The 23,379-nt window shown below is 41.7% G+C and overlaps 1 pseudogene; it reads right to left on the bottom strand.

Annotated features, from left to right (window-relative positions):
- Positions 1–2,453: 2,453 nt before the first annotated feature.
- LOC119309591 lies at positions 2,454–22,971 on the bottom strand (annotated as a pseudogene).
- Between the last annotated feature and the right edge of the window lie 408 nt (positions 22,972–23,379).

A 23,379-nucleotide genomic window follows, 5' to 3' on the forward strand; every position in this document is an offset into this window, starting at 1 on the left:
AGAGATCCAGGCCCCCCTAGGCCCTGCAGTCATGGTCCAGTATGTCAACATATGGCATTTTCTTCGACATACCTCTCTCCTTGGCACCCTAGACAAGCTTATCTAGCACTGGACTAGTTCTGGCGTCTACTTCACCGACTCCTGATAGTCCACCATGTTTGCTGACCCACTGCCAGATCCACATTGGCGGCTCACTTTGAAAACTTGGGCGCCTCTTCGCGTCAAGATCTTCTTGTGGCTGGTCTTCCAAGGCCGATGTTGTACCGTAGAAAAACTCACATGCCATGGTGTAGCTCATGAGGATAGATGCCTCGTTTGCAACTAAGAATCGAAGAGCGTTCATCACCTCTTTGGCGAGCTGCTCCTTCTCCCAACAACTCTGGCATGAGTTTCTCGCATGGTGTCGATCATAGGCTCCTCCACTCCACCCCAAATCCCCATTCCTAGAGTGGTGGTGTGATACCCTAGCCATGTCCCCATCCTCCTGCCGAAAAGGGCTCTCATCCCTCCTCCTCCTCCTAACGGCTTGGCTTATATGGAAGCATCAGAACGGCTGCGTAATCGATGGACTACAACCCTCCTTGAGCAATTTCCTTCAGCTCATCAAGGATGAAGCTCGGCTATGGGTGCTAGCGCTTTTGGCTTGGCCAAAATTATTGCAAAATAATCGGCATGTGGTAGTTTGTAACCCAAGTCCCCCTCTCTCTCGGCCTCCTGTTGTGTGTTGGAGACAGAGACCTTTTATTCTTGTTTGACTCCTGTATTCACGAAAAAGGTATTGTTATGGAGTTGAACTATTCGATGTATCTCCTATTATGAGTTTCTTTGTGTTCGATTGAATCTTATTCATGTTGTGTATTGAACTTTTGGGAATCATAAGGTCATATGATGCATGTCTAGTATAACTTTCAGAGACACTGTTATATCATTTGGGTGACTCTATGGATTAATAATAGAAAGATAAAGAACATAACATGATTGTCTAGTATAATTTTTGGGGCTACCTGAGGTGACATTGGGGGTGCTCTATGTCTTAAAAAGATACTCCTTCCGTTCAAAAATATAGTGCTTCCTCTATTCCCGTGCTTCAACTTTGACCATAAATTTAACCAACAAGACCGACTGTGGCGGGAGCAAAGTTATACTAGTGAATTCATATCCAAAAGAAGTTTTTAATTATATAGTTTTTTCTCCTACCGCAGTCGGTCTCGTTAGTTAAATTTATGGTCAAAGTTGGACCTCGGGAAGTGTGGACGCACTGTATTTTGGAATGGAGGGAGTAATAGATAAAAGGGACTTTAGTGTGATGCTTTACCACACATTTTGAGGTTATATCATGTATTTTAGTGAATTAATAATGTTGAGAATTGCCAATTGGGAAGCAATAAAACCTAGGCCTTGTTTCCAACCATTAAAATTCTATTCCAGTCACTTTTGCAACTTATTACTTTGCTGTTTTTATTTATTACGAAAAGAAAACAATATTTCCACCATCCAAATATCAACTTATCATACAAATCATCAATCTATTCATCAAACCAGTGCGTCGAAGCAATCTACGATTTTGTTAGGTGTGTTGGGTACACAAGAACTACTTGTACCGTGATTGCAGGGTTGCTTGAGAGAAGAATACATTCAACCTATTCCTCACACAAATTTATAAATCTTATGTGTTCTACTTGAGGGAAGTTGTTTTTTTTCCTACAAACCTCTGCGCTTGGTGGCCTAACAAAGTCTGCAAGAATAGAAGTGCATAAAGGCACCAGAGGCCCACAATCTTTAGGCATTTTACATTCAATTTCGGCATATTGCGGAACCTCCATTTGTCAAACTCTCCAAGGCCTTGTATCTAGTGCTTACAACTTATCCAGATTAATTCCAACATGGATCCAATCATGGTGCTAAGTCTGTGGGAGTTCCTACTCACATACGCATAGTAGAACATAGAAAAAGTTGTAAAACCTATAAAAACTAAGGATTATGTGGAGCCCATGTTAACATTTACGGAAACGAGTTACAAAACATACATAGAAGTGGCTCAATGAAACATGATATGAGTAAGTTTAGTATCGGATATGCACGAAGTGGGCTATAAAATATGATGCATTTCAAACGCATTAGTCACTTAACAAGTAAACACATAAAATACAGACGATTCACTACATCACCACCATAAGTATTTTTTTCATTATAGGTAAAATAAACTTAGCACAACATATAGCTTGGCAACAAATCTTGTCAAGGCCACATTACTTAGCTAGTAAACACATATAAAACACACATATTCTCACATGAACTTGAGGAGATCATGGTGTGCTTTATCATACTTAATTCACACTTAAAGACAAGAAACGAAACATGCAATAGTCTCATGATATACTCATATGGAGGTTCATCCAAATATGATGGATCCAAACATGCAAGGACTTAGTAAGCACAATGGTTGTCTTTGTTCAATCAGTTATATCAAGGACTATCTTCGGTTTCTCGGGGTTCTTCTCCACTGCAGTCTTCATCTCATTATGCATCCACTTGGTAATATCTTCACCGCCTTTTCCATCTAATGTCAAGTGGACCACTTTGAGTTTGGCAAGATTTTCTACACCAAAAAATCCCTCCAGCATTTTGAAATTTAGCTCAAGCCTTTCTAGTTCTGGCATTGCATTTACTAAAAAGCTCAGTAAAAGCAAGAGAGGAGCTGAGAAGCGAAGAAGCTTAAGACTCTTAAAACCTCCATCTAGAATTCTAATCTCCCCATCAGAGTGCAACTTATTTTCAGCAAGTGTTGTCAATGTTTCTGGATCTAGCTTTTCTGCCCTAAATGAAAAGGTGAGAGAAAACAACGCCTCTAGTTTGCTGAGGTTCTCCAAGTTGTCTTTCCGAAGAGCTATCACCGAAAGGGCTAGCTTGCTGAGAGCATTGAGTTGATTTATCCAACCATGGAGCTTAACCATCTTTTCAGATAACTCAAGGGCAGTCAGAAATTTTGGAGGCGTAGACAGAGCATCCGATGATTTTAGGAACTCAGATGATTCATCAACAATTATGAGTGTGTGTAGAGAATATCCACCAAGATACTCGATGGAGGAGCTTAATTCTTCAAAACTTGCACCCCCACCCCATTGTTTTGAGCTTGTAGATGGCAAGTTTCCTCAACTCGGTCAAATGGTGAAAGTCCACTGACTCCCCAACAATCTCAATACCTGACAGTAGGCCCAAGGCCTTCATTTTATTTTTCTTACTCATCTCTTCTAGAAGCTTCAATGCCATCCATATTTTTTTATTCGCACTGATTATGTTAACTAGCTGTTCAAGCTGGCATATGGTTTTAAGCAAATCAACAACATTTGTCTCTCTTATGTCCAAGGTCTCCAGGTTCACAAGCATGTCAATCATTTTTTGGAAGCTCTTTTGTGTCAGTTCTCGAGGCTGAGAAACTTCAAAAGAAGCATTTTGCACATCTCTTTTGTATGGTGGTGCTTGAAACATGTACAACCTTCAAGATCTAAGACCTGCACAATTCCAAACTTGAATGAATGGGAAGGTAACTGATTGTTTAAATTCCCAAACATGGCTAGTGAACGAACATGAGATGGGTTCATATTCTCTAGATCCTTTCATGTTTAGAATCACTGCCTTGGAGAGACAGTCGACGGACCTTGCTCCTAGGAGGTGGCATGAGCCAGTTACCACCAACCACAATGATGAAATTCACTTCACTTGCCTTAGCAACAATGTGATCAAGGACCATGTAGCATCCCAAAATTCTAAATTTTCGAATGTTATATTAATTAAATAAATATGATTGTTTGTGTGATTGATTGTGTGAAATGAGTGGAATTTGAAACTTTTTGAAAGTTGAATGAGAGGGAGTAAAAGGACTTCCCCAAAACATTCATCTTTGCAATGTGATGTCCAGGAATTCAAATTCATTTCATCACAAACCCCAGAGTGAAGATGACATGACTTCTTCCATCAAAGGAATAAAAAGGGATTTGAAAATAATTTGAATTCCATTTGAAATAGTTTCAAACCAGGCAATTCATGCCACTCAAGGATTTTCATGAGGGAAGATAACATGACTTCTTCAAAATTGAAATAGAGTGGGAAGTAGGAGGCCACATTCAAAATGGCATTTGAGCCACTTTTGGAAATACTCCATATGGATTTCAAAATCTTTTCCAAATATATTTTCAGAAATAAATAAGCAGAGAAGGTAATAGGACTCCTTCAATTATTGGAAATAAAAATGGGAAATGAATGTTGGAACCAATTCAAAATGGTTTGAAAAATATTTGAATCCAATTGGAATAACCATTTTGGGTTTTATTGAATTTTTCTTTATTTGGTTTTATTTCAAATTATTTTTCTCCTAAAAATAAATAAATGGAAATAAGGGTAAAATGGTTCCCTTTAATGTAAAATTAGGAGAAAATAAATTTGAAATCATTTTAGTATTTTTAAAATGATTTTTATTGGATTTTATTGCAACACCAGCACTATTTAAATTTTGAGATTTTTTGCAAAGTTTATTTGAACTTGAAAAATAGTTCATGTTGTAGGATTTCTTTTTCTGAGATTTTGATATATTATATGCCTATATAATATTTTTATTTTATTTTGTTCTTTTTGTTTTTCCTCCTGTCAGTATTTAAAAAAAATCTATCGAACAATGCCAGACCGAAGCCCATCACTGCTCTCCCTCTCTCCCTCGGCCCACCTACGCGCCAGGCTGGCCCAGCAGCTCGCCCGTGCCCGAAACCCCTACGCACCGCCCGTCCGCTCCCTCGCTCGCCCGCCTCTCCCGGTGACCGATGGACCCACCGTCTTCTTCCTCCTCACGCCAAGACACGGCCACGCCCGAGCTCGCTCAACCACCGCCTTATCCCAGATCCTTTGGGATCCTCTCCCCGATTCACCCCCTCCTCCAAGCACCCCCCTATATAAACCCCGCCTCCCTCGACCCTTTCCCCCTTTTTCCCTTCGCTGAGACCCACGATTTCCCCCTCAATTCCTCGCCGGGGACGAGCACCCCTGCCGCGCCATAGCCGCCCTACCGCACCTCCCCGATCACCTCACCCCTCCGCGACACCATCCCGGCATCCCCTCGCTTCGCCTGATCTCCCCGACGACTCCTCGGAGCTCGAGCACCCCTGGAACACCGGCAACGTCGACCACCCAATGCCACCTCCACCCCGACCTCGCCGCTGTTCAACTCCATCGTCTTCACGCACACCACCGACCACCATCGTCATCGCCGTCATCTTCCACGTCGAACGAAGCTCTCCTCGGCGCCGAAGACCCACGGGAGACGTCGCCTGCATTGACCCCGAACCGCTGCCATCGCCGGAGCCTCGTCGGAGCTACTCTTCCTCCGCTGTAAGCTATCGCCATCGTCCGATTTGTTTTCACCGCTCCAGCTTAGATCTATCGAATAGTTAGTTTTTTAGATCGGTTTTAGTCTCGGTTTAATACGGTTTAGTTCGACCGAGCCGCCGGTTTTTGTTTTAATAGCTGTCCGCCGCCGTTTTCGCTAGAAATGGGCCGTCTACCCGAATAGATCTAGCGCACGCCCACCGAAGCCAATCGCAGTGCGCCACGCTTACGCCTGTCCGTTCGATTCCGTTTTTCTTTTCTGCTTTAGTTTTAGTTTTCAGAAATAGTTCCAACCTTAGAAGCTTTATATCTTTTATGTTTTAGATCCAAATTGAGTGTTTCATTTTGCATTAGATTCAGAATTTGTTAAAGTTTCTATTTGTGCAATTGGATTTCAAATTTGTGTAATTTAAAATTGAATTTGATGAAATTTGTTCAAATCACTAATTTAGCCATAACTTGAGTTTTATAAAATATTTTTGAGTGATTCTTTTTGCTCCTGGTCACTAGGACCTTTTCCTATCCAATCGTGCTGAGTATTTAATTTTTAGTTTATTTTAAATTAGGGTTTTAGGCAAAACAATACTGTTTTTTCTTGTTTTGTTCTAATCTTTTATTTATAGTTTTAGTTGTTTTTAAATTATTTATTTTTGTCACTTTTGATAAATTTAGTTTTGTTTCTGTTAGTCAACAAAAGGAAATTTTATTTTTTATTTTAAAATTTTATTTTGTTTAGTTTTGTATGAAAACTTTAGAGGTCATAGTTAGAGTTTCATAAAAGCTTTTTATTTTGCAAATAAAATTTTATGAAAAATACTTTCTGTTAACTTAGTTGTTTTACTTTTTATTTTATGTTATTTTATTAGTTTAGTGTTTTAGTTATGGTTACGTTTTACTTAGGGAAAAACTATATTAGATGTTTGTAGCAAAGTCATAGACTTTCGTTAGTAGTTTTTCTTTGTAGTTTTCTTTGAATTTTCTTTGGAATTCATTTGAGTTTTGTTATTGAGTTTTATTTTTTGCTTTTATTGTTATTTGTATTGATAGAATTGATTGCTAGAGTTGTCGCTTATGTGAATACAATGTTTGACTATATAGATTTTCTTGGAGTGACGAATAGTTTATCAAAGACTGAGAGCGTAAATATCTTCATCAACTTACTAGTAAGGTTCACTTTGACCATGTTTTTCATACCTATGTTTTATTTGCATGTTGTAGCAACCTTTCAACAATCCCTCTAGTAGTGTTATTGAATCTTGTAGTTGAGTAGAATGCATGAGGTAGGAACCCATCTCCCTGTTACCAAGCCCGGGATGTTATATAGTTTTAATGCTACGCTATAGTAGACGGGGTTTGGTATGAGTGCATGAGAGTGGTGTGAAGAAGGAGGATTCTACGTCAATGACAACAACTCCATGATGGAATCTGCAAGGACTGCATCTTCAAGGCCTCAAGACTTCAAGACTCGGGACAAGAATTCAATACACACTATTGGGTGAAGGACGGTTAACGAGCACCCTGGAGAAACCAATGGATGGCCAGGATGCATGGAGAAGCGCCATGACATCTTGCGGAAAGCTTCACCCAGACTCAAAGAGACAGAAGAATACTTCATGCCCGGAAGCTTACTTGTGCAACCGCAAGTCACTATAGGCTCTAGCTTGGTTGACCTTAGTTGTGACTCTGGCTGGGATGGTGCTAGTAGATGTAGAACTATGGTAGGATTGGATGAGCACCGGACAGTGGTCAGGGGAACTCTTCGGAAGACCATGTTTCGGTCGTCTTGTTCTCAAACACCCTAAAGTGCGAGAATGTAAAAGGAGGGATCAAATCTTGCGGGTAAAGTGTACAAACCTCTATAGAGGGTTAAAACTTAATCGATTAGCCATGTCCCCGGTTAAGGACAATTTGAGCATCTGGACCTGGATCTATCTCGGAACTCTCAACACCAGATCAAAAACTTAATTGTGGGCAACTAATGATGATATGGGCTATGAGACATCGGTTGGCGGAACCATGTCGTTATTGAAAAATTCCTTTGTTGTAGGGAAAATAAAACCAGCTTTTTTGCAAACCAAACTCAGACACAAAGCCACAAAGCCATATTGCATGTAGTATAGTTTTATCATCTGCTTTCTCTTATTGTGATCTTGCCGGTACATTCAATGTACTGACCTAGACGATTGCAACATCTCATGTTGCAGATATTTCTTCCGACGAGTAAGAGTACGATACAGGGTTACGGTCTACACTTAACTTGCCGATGGCGTTGATGGGACTCCACACCCGATTGATTGTTTCCGCTGTGACTTATGAGGTATATATATCAGTTTTACATTATTTATACATGTTATTGCACTTTGATATATACATTGATGTATTGTGTGTGCCAGCATACTGATCCAGGGATGGCAGTTTGAGGTCGGGTCACTATAGATATGGTATCAGAGCACATGTTGACTGTAGGACGTGACCATAGAAATCAGAAAGCCCTTAGGACAGGATATCTCTAACACTTTATTTTCAAAAAGATCCTTTACTTCTCATCTTTTCTAATTTTATCAAATATTCTCTCTTACCTAAAATAGTTCGAATATACCCCTTTCCCTTTTGACCACACGAAGGATCAACTGAAGCCGCTCCAAGAAGGACAAGATATCGGACAACTGATGACCTCTTCAGAGTAAAGGGGAGTTCACCATGAATTAGAAGAGTTGAAGTTACAACAGTTGAAGACTCTGAAGAATTGAAGATTTGAAGAATCTAAAGAATTATTTGACCTTTAGAAGACCAAAACCTATTATATACTTACGCTAGATGCGGCGATTTGTGAGCTCTCGATTGTTTGATGTTTTTTCGACAGCCATGAAATAAAACCCATTTCTTCAAAAAAAATGTTTGTATTGTGTGTATCTCTCTCTATCTTCCGTATCTCATCCCAAAACCCTTGGACCCAATAGATGATGAATGAAGATGGGCTGGTATTCTCTAGACCGATGACTCAGCCGAAGGCAGAGCTATGGATTAAAAACACGGAGGATCAATTCGGGAAAAGTTTGATTGCAAGAAAGTATGAGGTTCAATACGCTCTTCAGTACTTTATAGTAAGTGCTACAACCTGGTGGAAATGAATCAAGCCATACAAGGATGCAACGGAGCAAAAACTTGGGAGGAATTCAAGAAGACTATGTTGAGATCCCGTCTCATCCGGAAGCATTGTGATAACTCGAAAAATAAACCTTGTGCCTGCAAGATTTGTGGAGAAATAGGACACACCCACGAGGAATACAAGGAAGGATGCCCTCATTGTGAAGAACATCACCTAGAGGAAGAATGCCTGACTGGACATGTTACTTGTTTCTTGTGTGAAGGAGTTACTCATTTCCAGGCTCGGTGCCAAATTTACCCTAAGGTACAAGAACTGACCAAGCAGCAGAAGAATCCCTCACGAAAAGTTTGGAAGAATCCATGATGGAGGAAGTTATTGAAGGCCCTGATGGAGAATGCCTAAACAGATTTTTCACCCAAGCCTGCTATTCATGTGGAGAAACATTATTCTCAGTATTGCACAAAGGAAAGAGAAGCGTATCTAGGAGACTTCCCGATAGCAGAAGTGAAGTTTGACCCTCGGGTAGAAGCTCTAATCATTAAGAAGAAATCCAGGAAGAGAAAACAAAAGCAACCCCAGAACAACCCAATTTTTGTAGAGAGGGACCTGAGTAATATCACTTGTTACAGGTGCAAGGATTTAGGTCATTACGCTGGTAAATGTAGAGAGAAGAAGCCAAGAACCCAAAGAGCATACACTATCCCAAAGAAGCCACGGGACTTGTCGGAAGTTATATGTTTTTGTTGCAGGGAAGTAGGACATTATGCTACTAAATGTCCCAACAAGATGAAAGTTGGAGCTGAGTAGATGAAATTCTGATGTTGCTAATAAGTGTAGTAGGAAGAAAATTTATTTTTGTGAGTAAAATGAGTTGAGTTATGTAACGGGTGCTCAGAGATTGCAATAAATTCATGGATCAATAAAGTTAATGTGTCATGATTTCATACGTTAAGTTTTATGAGTTGTTATTCTAAAAACATAGATGTTGACCATTTTCGAGGATCTGAGAAATATGGTCCATGGAAGAATTTGTGCATTTCAAGGGTGGTAGTACCCTATAAGAATACTCGACCAATGGAAAGGGAAATGTGTCCCATAGATTTGGAGTTTGGACAAAATTAGTTGGAGTTTTATTTTGATGGTATGAAGAAATGAAGTACTGTTGGATTTAAAGGTGGTCTAACGATGGAATAGGGAACAATAATAACTCCAAGAGGAGTTAAAGTTATACAGGTGTTGATGTGGGTCCCTAAAGGCCTAGGAATTAATAAGGATTGAGTACTCCCCTACAAGAAATTTTGGAAGAAGTTGTGAATTGATCAGTAGACGTTCCTTAGGAGGATTTGAAAACCCAAGAGTTGTGAAGAAATGTTAGATGTTTTGTTTAGCTTGCAGAATCAATGGAATTCGAACCCAGTTCGAGGACAAGGGAAATTCTGCAATGCTTGTGAGAATGCCCGAGTGTTAGAACTAAGAGATTTGTTAAACCTCATACAGGGTAACGATCTGGGTGCGGAATGGATTGATAACCATACCGACTGATACGTCTCCGTCGTATCTACTTTTCCAAACACTTTTGCCCTTGTTTTGGACTCTAACTTGTATGATTTGAATGGAACTAACCCGGACTGACACTGTTTTCAGCAGAATTGCCATGATGTTGTTTTATGTGCAGAAAATAAAAGTTCTCGGAACGACCTGAAACTCCACGGAATATCTTAGAATAAATAATAAAAAATCCTCGCCAAAGATGAAGACCAGGGGGCCCACACCCTGTCCACGAGGGTGGGGGGCGTGCCCCCCTACCTTGTGGGCCCCCTGGTGGCCCTCCGACGCCAACTCCAACTCCATATATTGGCTTTCGGGGAGAAAAAAACAGAGAGAAGAAATCATCGCATTTTACGATGCGGAGCCGCTGCCAAGCCCTAATCTCTCTCGGGAGGGCTGATCTGGAGTCCGTTCGGGGCTCCGGAGAGGGGGATTTGTCACCGTCATCATCATCAACCATCCTCCATCACCAATTTCATGATGCTCACCGCCGTGCGTGAGTAATTCCATCGTAGGCTTGCTGGACGGTGATGGGTTGGATGAGATTTATCATGTAATCGAGTTAGTTTTGTTAGGGTTTGATCCCTAGTATCCACTATGTTCTCAGATTGATGTTGCTATGACTTTGCTATGCTTAATGCTTGTCACTAGGGCCCGAGTGCCATGATTTCAGATCTGAACCTATTATGTTTTCATGAATATATGTGAGTTCTTGATCCTATCTTGCAAGTCTATAGTCACCTACTATGTGTTATGATTCGGCAACCCCGAAGTGACAATAATCGGAACCACTCCCGGCGATGACCATAGTTTGAGGAGTTCATGTATTCACTATGTGCTAATGCTTTGTTCCGGTTCTCTATTAAAAGGAGGCCTTAATATCCCTTAGTTTCCAATAGGACCCCGCTGCCACGGGAGGGTAGGACAAAAGATGTCATGCAAGTTCTTTTCCATAAGCACGTATGACTATATTCGGAATACATGCCTACATTACATTGATGAACTGGAGCTAGTTCTGTGTCACCCTATGTTATAGCTGTTACATGACGAACCACATCCGGCATAATTATCCATCACTAATCCGGTGCCTACGAGTTTTCCATATACTGGTTCTCGCTTATTTACTTTTCCGTTGCTACTGTTACAATCACTACAAAATACCAAAAACATTACTTTTGTTGTCTTTACTTTTGTTACCGTTACCACCACTATCATATTACTTTGCTACTAAACACTTTGCTGCAGATATTAAGTTTCCAAGTGTGGTTGAGTTGACAACTCAGCTGCTAATACTTGAGAATATTCTTTGGCTCCCCTTGTGTCGAATCAATAAATTTGGGTTGAATACTGTACCCTCAAAAACTGTTGCGATCCCCTATACTTGTGGGTTATCAAGACCTTTTTCTGGCGCCGTTGCCGGGAAGCATAGCTCTATTTCTTGAGTTACTTGGGATTTATATCTGCTGGACACTATGAAGAACTTGAAATACGCTAAGACAACAATTTATCCCTCAACTACGAGGGGAGGTAAGGAATTGCCATTTAGCTCTGCACTTGATTCACCTTCTATTATGAGTAAGGTAGCGACACCTAAACCTGCTTCTGCTATTCGTTCCAATATGTCGCATGTTATTGATGATGCCACTTCTGCTATGCATGTTATTGATGATGAAACTACTTCTATGCTTGATACTACTGTGCCCCTTGGTGAATTTCTAGATGAGAAAATTTCTAGGTCTAGAGAAAGAGAAATTATTGAATCTGAATATAATGATGAGAGTGATGATGAAAATGTGCCTGCTATTCCTGAGGGTTATCTTTTTGATGCGGAATCTTCTGCAGCTATTTTTGCTTGCCGGGATAGATACGAACTTAAGAGGTTGCTAGTTAAATGGAGTAAATAATCTTTTAGAGATAGAATGAGGCCCGACCCTGCTTTTGCTACTTCACCTATTTGTGTTCCTGATAAGGATTATTATGAATTTTCTGTCGATCCAAATATAATCACTTTGGTTGAATCTGATCCTTTCTATGGCTATGAATCTGAAACCATTGTGGCACATCTTACTAAGCTAAATGATATAGCCGCCCTGTTTACTAATAATGAGAGATCGTGCTACCTTTATTTACTCAAAATATTTCCGTTCTCATTAAAGGGTGATGCTAAGATATGGTTTAATTCTCTAGATCCTGGTTGTGTGCATAGTCCCCAGGATATGATCTATTATTTTTCTGCTAAATATTTCCCTGCTCATAAGAAACAAGCTTCTTTGAGGGAAATATAACTTTGTGCAAATTGAAGAAGAGAGTCTCCCACAAGCTTGGGGGAGGCTTCTCAAGTTACTTAATGCCTTGCCCGATCATCCTCTTAAGAAACCTGAAATACTTGATATCTTTTATAATGGACTAACCGATGCTTCCAGAGATTACCTGGATAGTTGTGATGGTTCTCTTTTCAGGGAAAGAACACCAGATGAAGCTGAAATTCTATTGAATAATATGTTGACAAATGAAAATAATTGGGCACCTCCCGAGCTACCTCCTGAGCCAGCTCCAGAGCCAATTATTGAGCCTATTCCTAAACCAACTCCGAAGAAGAGAGGTGTTCTATTTCTCAGCCCCGAAGATATGCAAGAAGCAAAGAAATCTATGAAAGAAAAAGGTATTAAAGCCGAAGATGTTAAGAATTTACCTCCTATTGAAGAAATACACGGTCATAATTTACCGCCTGTTGAAGAAGTATATGATCTCAATACTTTATTCACTAAAGAACCTCCTGATCCCAATATCCCGACACAGGTAGTAAAGGTAAATTCTCTCTATTGATATGATAAAGTTGAAGTCCCTCCTACTAAAATTGCTAGTCAGTGCTTGGATGAGTTTGATAACTTTATGTTTAAGCAAGATGACTTTAATGCTTATTTTAGTAGACAATTAAAACAAGATGCTTATATGATTAAACGCTTGGGTGATTATATGGCTGATATTAGAGGTGAACTTAAACTTGTTAGCAAACATGCTTCTATGGTTACCACTCAAGTAGAACAAGTACTTAAAGCTCAAAAAGAAGTGCTTGATGAAATGAATAGTAAGAAAAATGATTATGCTGTTAGAGTGGCTACTAGAACTGGTAGAATGACTCAGGAACCTTTGTATCCTGAAGGCCACCCTAAGAGAATCGAGCAAGATTCTCAGAGAAATGATATTGATGTACCTATTTCTTCAAGAAAGAAGAAAAAGAAGAATGATAGGACTCTGCAAACTTCTAGTGAACCTATTGCTGAGCCACCTGAGAATCCAAATGATATTTCCATGTCTGATGCTGAAACACAATCTGGTAATAAACATGAACCTAGTGAAAATGTTAATGATGATGTTCATGATAATGCTCAACCTAGTAATGATAATGATGTAGAAGTTGAACCTGTTGTTGGTCTTGATAACCCACAATCAAGGAATCAACGTTATGATAAAAGAGACTTCGTTGCTAGGAAACATGGTAAATAAAGGGAACCATGGGTTCAGAAACCCATGCCTTTTCCTCCAAAACCATCCAAGAAAAAGGATGATGAGGATTTTGAGCGTTTTGCTGAAATGATTAGACCCATCTTTTTGCGTATGCGATTAACTGATGTGCTCAAAACAAATCCTTATGCTAAGTATATGAAGGATATTATTACTAATAAAAGAAAGATACCTGAAGCTGAAATTTCCACGATGCTTGCTAATTATACTTTTAAGGGTGGAATACCAAAGAAACTTGGAGATCCCGGAGTACCTACTATACCATGCTTCATTAAGAGAAATTATGTTAAAACTGCTTTATGTGATCTTGGAGCCGGTGTTAGTGTTATGCCTCTCTCTTTATATCGTAGACTTGACTTGAATAAGTTGACACCTACTGAAATATCTTTGCAAATGGCTGATAAATCAACTGCTATACCTGTCGGTATTTGTGAGGATGTGCCTGTTGTGGTTGCAAACGTCACTATTTTAACGGACTTTGTTATTCTTGATATTCCCGAGGATGATAGTATGTCTATTATTCTTGGAAGACCTTTTCTTAATACTGTAGGGGCTGTTATTGATTGCAACAAAGGCAATGTCACTGTTCATGTTAATGGCAATGAGCACACGGTACACTTTCCAAGGAAACAACCTCAGGTTTACAGTATCAACTCTATTGGAAAAATTCCGTCGATTATATTTGGAGGTTTTGAATTTCCTCTCCCTATTGTCAAGAAAAAGTATGATATTCTTATTGTTGGGGATTTTCATATCCTCGTTGAGGTACTTAGTGTTATTCGAAATTTTTCTGGTTCCGTGATTATTCGGAATGAGTTTGTTAACAAGACTTGATCAACCTTATTAGTGGGTTCATTTTGATGATCATGAGATGGATGAAACTAGAAGCACAACCTTCTGTACCCTCTTTATATTTTCTCTTATTTAGTAGAAATAAAGTAAAATAGTATTTTTCTGTCTGTCTCCTGACTTATCCACTCAATATAAAAATATCCTGAAAATAAAAGTCCTCAGAATGCCATGCCAATTTAATATGATTTTTTCGGGAATATTTGAGAATTTACTGTGCAAAAATCACCGCGGGGGGAGCTGCCACCTGGTCACGAGGGTGGAGGGCGCGCCCTACCCCCCTGGGCGCACCCCCCTACCTCATGGGCCCACGGTGGCCCTCCTCCACTTATCCCTGCACCCATCTTCTTCCTCTGCCTCACACAAACATGAAAAACCAACTCAAGCACGAGTTCCAGCCCCTGTTGCTGTGATTTTCGATCTCCTTGCTCAAAGCACTTCTCGCAAAACTGCCCGGGGAGGTTGTTCCTTGGTATGTGACTCCTCCATTGGTCCAATTAGTTTATGTTCTAGTGCTCTATTCATTGCAAATTTATGCTATTAAGGTGACCATGTTCTTGAGCTTGCATGTCAAATTTATCTGGTCCCAAGCAGTTCTAATGCTTGATATAGGCTCTAGGCACTTGTGGGTTATCACCGACTTACTCTTTTCATTTGCTCTTGCTATTTGGAATGGCAAAATCCGAGTGACTTACCGATAGTAGAGTGATGATGATGTCAAAACCTTGTTTAAACTCTAGAATGGTAGGACGATTGATCCATGTACGGGCAACCGTTGCCAACCGTAGGATATACGGTGAGATTCAACCCGGACCATTTTCATGCAGGAGAAACCTGTAATGGTTGACCACCACGAGATATCGATAGTTGTTTAGTATTGGCGACAGACCCGTCAGATAAAAAGACCCAGTATCGGCCTTACCATGAAGAAGGGGTACAAGATTTTGAAGAAAAAAAGTTATGCCCTTACCGGGAGGGCACCAGTGAAAGAATTATCCCGAAGAATATGAGAAGACTGACATCGTCGACCCAAAGGAGGGAGTACATGAGTTTTGGAATCATAACCCTACTTGTAAGTGTGGTAGCACCCCAGACCTTTCCGATCAATGGATTTGCTAGAAGACCCTCCAACCCTAACCTTCTTTCTAGCCTTTTCGAATCTCGAGGACGAGATTCATTTTAAGTGTGGTAGGTTTGTAACATCCCAAAATTCTAAAATTTGGAATGTTATATTAATTAAATAAATGATTGTTCGTGTGATTGATTGTGTGAAATGAGTGGAATTTGAAACTTCTTGAAAGTTGAATGACAGGGAATAAAAGGACTTTCCCAAAACTTTCATTTTTGCAATGTGATGTCCAGGAATTCAAATTCATTTCATCACAAACCCTAGAGTGAAGATGACAAGACTTCTTCCATCAAAGAAATAAAAAGGGATTTGAAAATGATTTGAATTCCATTTGAAATAGTTTCAAACCAGGTACTTCATGCCACTCAAGGATTTTCATGAGGGAAGATAACATGACTTCTTCAAAATTGAAATAGAGTGGGAAGTAGGAAGCCACATTCAAAATGGCATTTGAGCCACTTTTGGAAATACTCCATATGGGTTTCAAAATCTTTCCAAATATATTTTCAAAAATAAATAAAGAGAGATGGTAATAGGACTCCTTCAATTATTGGAAATAAAAATGGGAAATGAATGTTGGAACCAATTCAAAATGGTTTGAAAAATATTTGAATCCAATTGGAATAACCATTTTGGGTTTTATTGAATTTTTCTTTATTTGCTCTTATTTCAAATTATTTTTCTCCTCAAAAAAAATGGAAATAAGGGCTAAATGGTTCCCTTTAATGTAAAATTAGGAGAAAATAAATTTGAAATCATTTTGGTGTTTTGAAATGATTTTTATTGGATTTTATTGCAACAGCATCACTGTTTGAATATTGAGATTTTTTGCAAAGTTTATTTGAACTTGAAAAATAGTTCATGTTGTAGGATTTCTTTTTCTCAAAATTTTGATATATTATATGCCTATATAATATTTTTATTTTATTTTTGTTCGTTTTGTTTTTCCTTCTATCAGTATTTTAAAAAATCTTTTGAACAATGTGAGGCCGAAGCCCCGCACTGCTCTCTCTCTCTCTCATTCTCTCTCTCTCTCTCTCTCTCTCTCTCTCTCTCGGCCCACCTACGCACCAGGCTGCACAGCAGCTCGCCCGCGCTCGAAACCCCTACGCACCGCTCGTTCGCTCCCTCGCTCGCACGCCTCTCCCGCTGACCGGTGGACCCTGCTGTCTTCTTCCTCCTCACGCCAAGCCACAGCCACGCCCGAGGTCGCTCAACCGCCGTCAATTCCCGGATCCTTCGGGATCCTCTCCCCGATTCGCCCCCTCCTCCAAGCACCCCCACTATATAAACCCCGCCTCCCTCGACCCTTTCCCCCTTTTCCCCTTCGTCGAGACCCACCGTTCCCCCCTCAATTCCTCGCCGGAGACAAGCACCGCCGCCGCGCCATAGCCGCCCTACCGCACCTCCTCGATCACCTCACCCCTCCTTGACACCACCCCGGCATCCCCTCGCTCTGCCCGATCTCCCCGACGACTCCCTGGAGCTCGAGCACCCCTGGAACGCCGGCAACATCGACCACCCGACGCCACCTCTGCCCCGACCTCACCATTGTTCGACTCCGTCATCTCCACGCATACCGTTGACCACCATCATCATCACTGTCGTCTTCCGCATCGACCGAATCTCTCCCCGGCGCCGAAGACCCACGGGAGACGTCGCCTGCATCGATCCCAAGCCGCTGTCATTGCCGGAGCCTCGTCGGAGCTGCTCTTCCTCTGTTGTAAGCCATCACCACCGTTCGATCTGTTTTCAACGCTCCAGATTAGATCTATCGAATAGTTAGGTTTTTTAGATCGGTTTTAGTCTCAGTTTAATACGGTTTAGTACGACAGAGCCGCCAGTTTTTGTTTTAATAGCTGTCGGCTACTGTTTTCGCTAGATATCGGTCGTATGCCCGAATAGATCTAGCGCACGTCCATCGAAGCCAATCGCAGCGCGCCACGCGTACGCCTGTCCGTTCGATTCCGTTTTTCTTTTCTGCTTTAGTTTTAGTTTTCATGAACAGTTCCAACCTTAGAAATTTTATATATTTTATGTTTTAGATCCAAATTGAGTGTTTATTTTTGCATTAGATTCATAAATTGTTAAAGTTTCTGTTTGTGCAATTGGATTTCAAATTTGAGTAGTTTAAAATTGAATTTGATGAAATTTGTTCAAATCACTAATTTGGCCATAACTTGAGTTTTATAAAATATTTTTTGAGTGATTCTTTTTGCTCTTGGTCAGCAGAACCTTTTCCTATCCAGTGGTGTTGAGTATTTAATTTTTAGTTTATTTAAATTAGTGTTTTAGTCAAAACAGTACTGTTTTAGTTCTAGTTTTGTTTTAATCTTTTTTGTAATTTTAATTGTTTTTAAATTATTTATTTTTGTCACTTTTGACAAATTTAGTTTTGTTTCTGTTAGTCCACAAAAGAAAATTTTATTTTTATTTTTATTTCATTTAGTTTTGTATGAAAACTTGTAGAGGTCATAGTTAGAGTTTCATAAAAGCTTTTTATTTGTTTCTTTTTGCAAATAAAATTTTATGAAAAATACTTTCTGTTAATTTAGTTGTTTTACTTTTTACTTTCTGTTAACTTATTAGTTTAGTGTTTTAATTACAGTTAAGTTTTACTTAGGGCAAAACTATATTAGATGTTTGTAGCAAAGTCATAGACTTTCGTTAGTAGTTTTTCTTTGTAGTTTTATTTGAAGTTTCTTTGGAATTTGTTTGAGTTTTGTTATTGAGTTTTATTTGTTGTTTTCATTGTTATTTTTATTGATAGAATTGATTGCTAGAATTGTTGCTTATGTGAATACAATGTTTGGCTATATAGATTTTCTCGGAGTGACGAATAGTTTATCAAAGATTCTGAGAGCGTAAATATCTTCATCAACTTACCAGGCAAGATCACTTTGACCATGTTCTTCATACCTATGTTTTATTTGCATGTAGTAGCACCCTTTCAACAATCCCTCCAGTAGTGTTATTGAATCTTGTAGTTGAGTAGAATGCATGAGGTAGGAACCCATCTCCCTGTACCAAGCCTGGGACGTTATATAGTTTTAATGCTACGCTATAGTAGAAGGGGTTTGGTATGAGTGCACGAGAGTGGTGTGAAGAAGGAGGACTCTACGTCAATGACAACAACTCAATGATGGAATCTGCAAGGAAATCAATACGCACTACGTAGAACACAAGCAAATAGGAAGGAGAAACGCAAATCCTAAGGAATTCAAAAGCAAATATTACAGTCCATAGGTTGTTTCACAATGCCAAGCACAAGTGTAAACGCATCCACGGGGCACAATGCGTGTTGCAGGAATTAAAACAGGACCCAAGCCACAGAGGGATCATTTTCTGGCAGTGCCATCACTGGTGGCGGGGTCGCGCTGGGCGGCTCCACCTCCTAAGGCAGCGGAGCTGGCAGCATCTTGCCTAGGCCTTGTGCTGAAGGTGCCCGGCGACCAGGCGGGGGTCAACACCCCGGAGATCTTCTCACAGCCGCTCCAGCTCGGCAGTGGCACGATCCAAGACAGTGGAAGGAGTCGGAGAAACGGCAGTCGGTGGAGTAGGAGGAGAGGACGACAGTGTGATCACAACATCAGGCATTGGAGCCTTCTGAGCCCCGGTGGCCTCGATGACAGCGTCAAGGGCGGACGTCTCTGGAGTCACCAGGGCCATGGGGGCTGGAGTACGCACTCTCTGGCCTCGCGAGGATGACTGGGCAGGGGAGGCTCGAGCCTCGCTACCTCCTTTTCCCGCAGATGAAGGCACAACCCCGGCAGGCGAGCTTGCCCCAAGCAGGGCCGCCGAGGCCCCATTTAACCTTTTCGCCATAGGCGCCGGCCTAGCCAAATGATGCAGACGTCAAGCCTTGGCGGCCTGAAGCATGAGCTCGTGGGAGGAGTCCGCAGCGTGGACTCCAGGAGGGACGACACGCACCGCCGTGATCCGTCGGCAACACAGGCGGCGCGCGCGGCGCCGCTCGACGCCCTCTTCCCCAGGGCCCTCAGCCTGGGCGTACAAGGGCAATGGGTATCCAGGAGGAGGCTGCTCGTACCAGGGCCTCGACGCCTCCTGCCGAGCACCCTCGTCTCGGCGGTAGGAGATCGGCCGCTTCTTCAGCGGAAGTGGGACGGGCCCCTCTCGGGGGGCCTTCCCTTTCTCTTCGGCTGACAACTAGCGGATCGGCGCCATTGTCGACGAGTTGAAGGAGTAGTAAGAGAAGGAGTGGCGTAGCAAGTAAGGATGGACTGGAAGGGCTCGCACCGTTCCGTACTTATAGCCGGAGGAGGCCAACCACCGGCCTCCACGATCACAGGTAATCATGACCCATTTTCGCATGCAGGGACTTGTCCTATCGGACAGTTGCGGAGGCGTCGTGGGGAAGCGGAGACGCCCACGTCCAATCAACCGCCACGCGGCGCCCAAGGCCGCAGGCTGATGGGGCCCGCGGCGCTTTGCACTTGCCCCTTCGCTTCTTTGCTAAGCCAAGTCCGGGCGCGCCTTGGGCCCGGGGGCTACTGTCGGCGTCCTGGGAACGGGGGTTCCCAGACTTGCCTGCCTGCGGCCTGCGGCGTGGCTCAAGCCATGGCCCAGCGCGGCCCATCTTCATCAACTCAAGCTCAAGACCCTCGCGAGGGGCCAAGCCTCGCGGGGCGGATGGCAGGAAGCATCCTCAGGACTAGCCTCGTCAGGCGGGCTCGCAAGGAGGCGGAGAAATCAAGGCAGGGGTACCTCGTGAGGTGCCCGTGATGCAAGCCATGACGATCGAGGCCAGGCGGGCGCCAGGCGAGCGCCGGCCTGCGCAGTGTCCTTGTTTCCCCTTTGGTGCAAAGGGAGCAAGCACAGGCCAATGCATCAGGCCAAGGCTACCATTTCGGTGCAACAATACCAAGACCAGCGGAACGGCCGGAAGGATGTCACCATGGAACCCAGGACGGCGTCATCATCAACGCCTTTGACAGGCGAGGACGGACTTTCGTCAGGATAAGTGTACTAGATGTTCCCCTTCAAAATGGCCAATTGTTGGCGCCCTTCCCGCTCAATATTTGGGAAGAGGACCAGGGCCTCTTACTCTATATATAGGGCTAGCCACCATAGTATAGAGGCATCTGGCATCTGATCTGGAATCGACCCCTCAAAAGGGACAACACCACCACAAGAACACCCCTCGGGAGGCTGTTCTTCCCTTGTACTGTTCTTCATCAGCCCCAGAGGCAATCCACCACACCACACACTGGAGTAGGATATTACACCGCAATGGTGGCCTGAACCAGTATAAATCTCGTGTCCCCTATGTGTTCATCTTGCTAGCCTAGATCCTTTGCAAGGCGACGAGACGCGAGTTGGTAGAGGAGAGATCTTCGCGCACACCCTAGAGTTCGAACCTCAAGGGTCTGCCGGAACCCACAATCCGACAACTGCTCTTTGATATATACATTGATGTACTGTGTGTGCCAGCATACGGATCCAGGGATGGCACAGATACACAGAGACTTGACCATTTGAGGTTGGGTTGCTGCAGACCATATCATGAAGTACAAATTTCTTAACCTTTCCATTGCTGCTATGCTCAACTACTCGGATTATCTTCATCCTTATGAGGTGATTGAAATATGCTTCTGCAACATCCTCCACACTTAGACCTTGCTTTTCACAGACGAAGCCTTCAGCAGTCCATCGTCTAGTCAGTCGTTTCCTGCTGATTTTGTGGCCCTTTGGAAATATGCTCAAGTACAACTAGCAGGTCTTGATTTCAGCAGACATGTCATTGTAGCAATAGTTAACAATCCTACCCACTTCCTCCTGGGTGATGTCTTTCCCACCATCTTTACCATGATCTTTCCCTGATTATGGGAATTGAGAACTTTTAATATCGGACCATTTCTCTTTATTATATGTTTGGGTTGCAGGCAACATGACCACCCATGGTAACTATGGCCAATGGTCGTCCTCCACATACCTTCCAGACTTCATCCGGAAATGGAACATCTCACTACCTTCAAGTCTAGAATAACATTTTACTATATTTGATAGACAAGGGGAGCAAATATTATGAATAAAGATCTTATGCACATAAAACATAAAACATCAATGATAATGTTGGCAAAAATATTAAGAACAAGATCACCTTCTTCTATCTTGGATGTTGTGGACTCGAGGAAAGCTTGTTTAAATAACTTCTTGGATTCTTCATCTCCAAGACCTTTAACTTTATGAATATCTGCTTCTCATCTTCGCATTGTGGCACAAACATGAAATCGTGTGGTAACTATTATTCTGTTCTCTTTATTATTGTTATGGTTAGGAAGTTCTTTTATAATATTGTCCAACATCGTTGCAGACCATACATCATCAATTACGATCAGGAAACTGCAAATAAACAACATCGCGGGTGTGATCAGATAAGCAAAATTTGCGTTACCAACAATTAGTATATGTAATTTTCTTATCCGAATAAAAAGTTTTGTAACTCAAATTAGTTAAGGAAATAATTCCTTATGATAATTTTCACTAATTTTTTTCATGGACTAGCTAGTAGTTTTGTAATGTAAACTCGGCAAGAAATAGTTGCATGTTCATAAAATTAATAGACCACAAACCATGTCTAAATCTAATCATTATCTATTTTTTATTATTCATCTTTATTTACCCATGTCATTTGCCTAGTAACGACAAACTATGCTATATTTATCTAAGCTTTAACATAATCGACATTCCATGATATCATACCTTGTGGACATATGCCAAACTAGACGCTCTAAACAAAATCTACTCGATCCCTTGTATGTACAATATATGATTAGGAGTGGATCTACATGGTATAGAAAACATTCCACACCCTTGCCGAAATTTCACTCAATACCTAGCCTACTAGTAGGGCACACACCGCAGACCAACATATTATATCACTCTTCTCACACTTTCATCCTCACATCGTTTTAAAAGGATTTTTGAAATTTCATTTAAAAGGGTTAACCTGGAGAGACTATAATTGATTCAAAAGGGATTATGTGTTGGCTAGGCTCTTCTCAAACTGGCAATGTGGGACTAATCGCATGTAACAAGGTTACCAAGATCTTTTTGTATTAGCACCACACAATATCTCTAGTGCCAACATGCATGTTGTGTGTTGTAACCTCTCAGGAGAACCCTGATAATACTTGAAACACTTTGAGCCAAATTCTGATCAATGTCTACCCACTAGTGTGGAAGGTCCATGTATCATAGCAATCTATTACGCTTTCCTATTTTAATCATGTAAATGGGTTAACCCAATATAGTTGTCTAAAAACCAATTCGATTGTAGTTGGAACTCCAATCCTCCAAACGAAAAGTTCCTGCTGACGACTCGCCTACCACATCGACCACCGCCCAACATCGTTGCCACCACTTTGTCGAGCGCTCCCAGCCCCACCGCCACTCTGTCGTTTGTTCCTGCCATCTGACACGTCCAATGTGTGCCTCTCCGCCGCCACCAATTACAACCATTTCCCCGACTATCAATTGGTTGAAATGGTTGCCACCACACCAGTACCATCATCCACCAAGGTCGGTTAGCAGCTGAGAGACCTTCCATCGACTGGTGCAACCACTGTCAAGATGCGGCTCCCTTAAGCGGCTTCAGTGTTTAGGAAGCATGGCGCCGCCAGAATTGGCTGCACTCTTGGTTCCCATCCAGACCTTGTCCCTACCGACGCCATTCCTAGGCAACATGGTGACCGTCTTGGCCTCTACGAGCTTTGCCAAACTAAATTGAGCTCTGTGTCCATTAAGAATCAGACGCAATTCCTATAAGGTATTTTTTTTCTTTTTTCTGTTTTTGCGACATAAGATTTGTTTGTGGTGGAAG

The sequence above is a fragment of the Triticum dicoccoides genome, chromosome 5B (genome assembly GCF_002162155.2).
Source record: "Triticum dicoccoides isolate Atlit2015 ecotype Zavitan chromosome 5B, WEW_v2.0, whole genome shotgun sequence".
In the NCBI taxonomy this organism is placed as follows: domain Eukaryota; kingdom Viridiplantae; phylum Streptophyta; class Magnoliopsida; order Poales; family Poaceae; genus Triticum; species Triticum dicoccoides.